Source organism: Callorhinus ursinus, unplaced genomic scaffold, assembly GCF_003265705.2.
Source record: "Callorhinus ursinus isolate GAN/ISIS: 27379988/994484 unplaced genomic scaffold, GSC_fseal_2.0 scaffold4, whole genome shotgun sequence".
In the NCBI taxonomy this organism is placed as follows: domain Eukaryota; kingdom Metazoa; phylum Chordata; class Mammalia; order Carnivora; family Otariidae; genus Callorhinus; species Callorhinus ursinus.
The window spans coordinates 2,633,026-2,638,580 of NW_027397066.1; positions in this window are offsets into that span (position 1 = coordinate 2,633,026).

A 5,555-nucleotide genomic window follows, 5' to 3' on the forward strand; every position below is an offset into this window, starting at 1 on the left:
GGGTGTCAGAGATGGGGTCACCTGGTGTCAGAGATGGGGTCACCTGGTGTCAGAGATGGGGTCACCTGGCATCAGAGATGGGGTCCCCTGGGCTTCAGGGATGGGGTCCCATGACTCCGTGATGGAGTCCCCAGTGGCCTCCAGGGTGGGCCTGCTTGCTGTCACGAGGCTCTCAGAGTCTGCGCCTTCTGCTGCGCTCTAGGAGGACACCGTGGGAGAAGGGGAACTGCTGCCGCTGACTAGCGGCACAACTTTCCCGCCTTCTTGGGGCCCCGTGTCCTGCCCTGTGGGGTGGGAGCAGTGGCGTCGCATCGGCCCACTGGAGCGGGCTGCGGACCATGGCCGTGCTTGGGGGCCAGAGGCTGACTGGCTGCAGGAGACAGGGCAGGGCCTGCTGCGTCCCCGGTGGGCTCAGCACAAAGCGCCAGTGTGGGAACTGGGGAGGGTGGGGGAGCCTGTTTCCCCTCCCCACAGGCCCAGGGCCCTGGCATGCAGGTGGATGAGCCACGCCCAAGGAACGGCAACCTCCATCCCTGACGTGCCTGGCACCTCCCCCGCCTGCCCCTAGAGGCTGCAGCGCGCCCGGCTGGCCCTCACCCTTCTGGAAGCTCCATTGTCCCAGCGGACTTCACTCGCACAACACAACACTCAGCGGAGACCACGGTTAAGTAGGTGGAGAGGCCGCAGCCCGTTGACCCCTGGGCACAGCCCCGAGGAGCCCCCCCGACCTCCGGGCCTGTGGGACCCCACTGTCACGGTGCCAAGAACATTAACAAGGCTTTTCTCTGAAAGCAGCAGAAAATCCGGGTCTGCCACTCATTGCAACAAGATTGTGTCTCGAACGGCCCATTCTGTGCGGGGCTGGCAGTCCTGCTGCGAGGGGCTCTCTGGCCAAGTTCATTCACCACTGGTTGGTCCAGCCCATGGTGCCTCTCACTCAGCCAGGAAGCGGTCACTCGACACACGCTCACATGGCAAATGCTGAGACCACACCGCCGATGAGACCCCACGAATGTGTGATGCTCCTGTCATTATTACTGCTATTCAGGCAAAACCAACATACATTGGTAATTCTTTGAACAACGTCTGTTGAGAGCCCACAGCCTACCTGGTGCCAGGTTGGTTGGCACAACCCTGCCCACGTGGAGCCTGCAGTCTCGTGGGGGGTCAGGCCACAGAGCCACGCAAGCAAATATAGCATCACAGACCGTGGGCTGCGTGTGCGGCTGACCTGCCGCTGGGGTGAGTGCTGGGGCCGGGGTAGGTCGGCTAAAGGTGAGCCGCCTCCTCGGGGCACGTCGGTCTGGGGCACAGGCTCATCTGCGGGTGGGGCAGCTGGGAGCACATGCCCGGGGTTAGCTCTGTTAGTGTCCCGGGGCCACAGCCTGAAGCTTGCACAGCAGGAGTGCATGTCCTCCCCGTCCTGGAGGCTGGGAGTTGGGGATCCAGGCGCGGGCAGGGCTGGTACCTCCGGAGGCCCCTCTCCTTGCTGGGTAGACACTGTCATCTTTCCATATGTCCTCACACGGTCGTCCCTCCTTGCGTCCCCAGCCTCTCCTCTTACGAGGACACTGGTCAGACTGGATAAAACCCATACAACCTCATTTTACTTAGATCACCTCTTTAAAGACCCTCTCCAAATACAGTCACATCTGAGGCCCTGGAGGTCATAACTTCAGCACAGGAATTGGAGGGAGGTCAGCCCACAACACACCCTGAGTCCATTTCCTGGCCCCACACGGCTGTGTGATGTGGGCAAGCTCCCCCCTTCTTCTGCCTTGCTTTTCCAGTTGTAGCCCCAGGACTGGTACGTGCCCTCCCAGGACCAGGGTGATTCTCAGAGGCTCAGTGAACACTCAGTGGAGGGGGCCAGCCAGCCACCGGGCTTGCAGATGGTGGGAGAAGCTGGCCCCCGAGCCCAGCCCAGCGGGTTATGGAAAGGCGCCCCGGCCAGGTTGCTCAGAGCTGAGGCTGACGGGTCTTCCAGGCCAACTTGGCCTCCTGTGAGGTTTGTCATTTGCTGTCATGATGGAAAACTACCAGTCTGTCCACGAGGGGCAGCAAGAGATGGGCGATCAGGGGCTCAAGGCTCACCCAGCGGGAAGAAGATGGGCCGTTTCCGGGGCCCCCAGCTGCTGCACCTGCCCAAGTAAAGGCTGGACTCCTGCTGGGTCCCTGAGCGGAATGGCTGAGGGTGGACCCCAGAAACCTGGAAGAAGAGCCTGGGATGGCCTGTCCTCAGGGCCAGGGCCACATCCTGCTGTCACCGCCCTGCTGTGTGACCTCAGTCCCTCCCTTGGTCTCTCTGAACGAATCTCTCCAACAGCCGGGCACGCAGCATATACTCTGCATAGACCCCCCTACACCTCAACATGACCTGTCCCCACAAACTTGCCCGGGAGCCGAGCAGGCAAATAAGGGTCCCCTGGGGTTTGTTGACACCGAACCTGGGGTTTTCCCCTGTGACCCCACGGTCCCCACCACCGGGGATTGGCGCTCTGAAGTAGCAGGTGCCTTGTGCCTCGTTCCCCAGGTCTCCCAGCAGGACTGCCAGGATGGATGCCGAGGGAGGCACGCGGCTCCCCCACAGATCTGTACCCCGAGTCACATGCTGCTCTGGGCGGGGGCTCAGCCAATGTGCAGAGTTCCTGGGAAGCTTCTGTGGACACAGGTTCCGGGGAGAGCTCAGGGCGGAGAAGCCTGGTGACCCGTTCTTTCAGCGTGCCTGGATTTCGGGGCTATTCGGGGCCTAGCACGGGGCAATGGTGAACTTGTAGCTGACTGCTTGCTAGAGAACAGGACTTGGGTGTAAGCCCCAGCTCAGCGACTTGTGCAGGCTTCTGCTGTGTGTCCGGGCTGGGGTGGGCCTGCCATTCACACCAGCTTCAGACTGGGGTGGGGGGACTGGCACACCGGGGTCAGATGTAATGTCAGCAGCTCTGTCTCTTTCCAGTCCCCCTTCTGCTTTCCTCCTGAGAGTACCCCCCTCGACCGCCACACCAAGGTGGCAGGACGGCCATCAGCAGCCTTGGGATGATGCCCCCGCCCCAGCTCAGCAATCCCAAGAAGGGGGGTCAGATCAGGTCCCATGCACAGCCTGGAAACAGGAGGGGGTCAGCCCCTCTTGAGTGCAGGGACTGAGGGTGGGAATGGGTATGATTCTGCACAGAACAACCAGGGGCTCTGTCCAGCAGGGTGATGGACAGCCCCGGGGCGGGGGGCCCTGCTTTGCGCACCGGCTCCCAGGAGCGCTGTGGCCTCTGGGCATGTCTAGGCGGACTCCTCACGGGGCCTGCTCCACGGTTGCGTCCGGATGCCTTGCCCTGCCACCCCTTCCTGACCCCCAGGCACTCCACGAGGGCAGGGTTTTGTGCCCCTGGGAGTATCATGCTCTTCCTCGTGTGCTGAAAGGGCTGGCCTGCCTCTGTTTCATCTCTGCACCTGCTCTTCTCAGACTGGTGGGTCCCCGCTCAGGGCTGTCCTCTCCTGGAGGGACCTCCCCCGGGGCTGGGCTCCTTGCTGCCACCTCCCCTCTCCGATGCTATTTTCCTTCACTGGAGCTGAGGCTCTGCTGGGCTCTAGGCCGGGGCTGACGCTGCCGGAGGCCGGGCTCCCAGCCCCATGGCCTGTTGGAGGCCCGCGTTGTCCCCCCCCCCCCGGAACCCCAGGATGACCCTGACATGAGCCCCCCGGGCTGGGCTGCCAACATCCAGTGACGAGGGCCAAATGCTCGGCTCCGACAACGGGCACGGTTCCCGGCGCCCACATCCTGGTGGTGCCACAGACTGTGGTGGGCTCTGTCCGCCGCGGTCCCACCCCGAGCACACTCCCTGGGCGAGGGGCCCCGCAGACTGTCACCGGAGCGCCACCATGCCCTCCGCGCTGCTCGGACGTGCGCACTCTCCTTCTCTGGGGAGAATACCCAAACGCTTCCTCCTGCGGAACGGCAAACCTGTCGTCCCTAATGAACAGCTTTCATTTAGGCTCGGGGAAGAAGGTGCACGCTGGGGATGGTATGTGCAGGCGGCCACGCTGCAGGATCTCATGCTTGGCGTTCACTGCCCCTCTGGGACTCCACGCGCCCAGCACAGCGCTTTTTCTTATTGTGGCAAGAGACACATAACATAAAATTTACCACCTTCACGATTTTGAAGTGCACACTTCAGTAGTATTAAGCACAGTCATATTCTTGTGCAAAGCATCACCACCATCCACCCCCAGAACTCATTCATCTTGGAAACCTGAAAGTCTGTCCCCATAAACACCAGCTCTCCTCTCCCCCGCCCTCCCCCCGCCCCCCCCCCCCCGGTCCCTGGCAGTCACCACGGCAGTTTCTGTCTTTATGATTTTGGCTACTCTAAGTCAGCAAATGACTTTCTGTTGTTTTGAGCCAAGAAAGAGGGTTTAAAGAAGCTAAGATTTGTGCTGACCCGTATGTCACAGATGTCCCTACAATGTCCCCACCAGAGGGTTCTCAGGCCCCTCTTGCACGCCTCCCGTGATGGGGTGCTCACCATGTCCTGGTGCGGCCCCCTGCTGAGACTCTAGAGGAGAAAGACTGTCGGAGGTTCAGGCCGCTGAGCTCCTGGCCCTGCCGTTCCTGATCCAACACGAGTTTACTGAGCATCTACCGCACTCCAGCATCTGTTGCACGACACCGGCTCAAGGCAGGGGCTGCCCTGGTGGGGAGCAGCCCCCTGCCGCGCCAGCTGGAGGACTCCATACCTGCTGCAGTGAGTGGGCAGTACCCCACACGGGGGTGCAGCTGCTGGGCTGTGACCTGCTCACTGTAGGCACCATCCCATGGCCCCCTGGCTGAGTCTCGTCATCTCTCCGGAGGCTGCTCTATGCTCAGCCTCAAGTGCGGGCTCACTGTGGGTCCTCCGAGAAGCGCATGCAGGGAGGAGTTAGGTGTGTGGGATTAGATGTCCGGGGGAAGCGCTGATGAAGGGACAGTAGCAGGTGCAGGCAGGGAGCACCTGGCAGGGATGCAGGCCCGACCCCATGAGAGGGAAGGAGGACTGGGTGGGAGGAGCCTCCGAGCGGAGCAGCTCGGGGAAATTCCGGGCAGTTGATGGGGGTTTGAGTGAAGCCTGCCAGGGTGGGAGGTGCACCGGGCGGGCCTGGCTCCTGGTCAGTGCGTCCCAGGCGGTGGCTCACATGAATCAGCATCTCGGAGGGGCCCGGGGCAGCCCTCTTCCACTTGACAGAGGAAGGACGGGGCTCGGGGGGGTCGGCGCCCGGCTACAGCCAGGAGTTGGGCACAGCAGCTGCCCCCTGCCCTGGCCCCAGCCACTGCGCACACATCCAGGGCGCTGCTGAGCGCCGGGCCCACCTGGCAGACAGTGGGAACGCGCACCCGGCCTAGGTGGGGATGAGTCGGCCCCCCGGTCCCCCGGCCCCCGGCTGTGTGTTCAGTGAGAACGTGGCCCATTAAAGAAACACACGGAGAACCGGCCCCAGGGCGGTACCTCCATGCAGCCCGGCCCGTGCCCTGGAAGGATGTGGCCCAGGAGTGGACCGGGAGGAGCAGAGGCTCCACGAGGCTGCCTGGC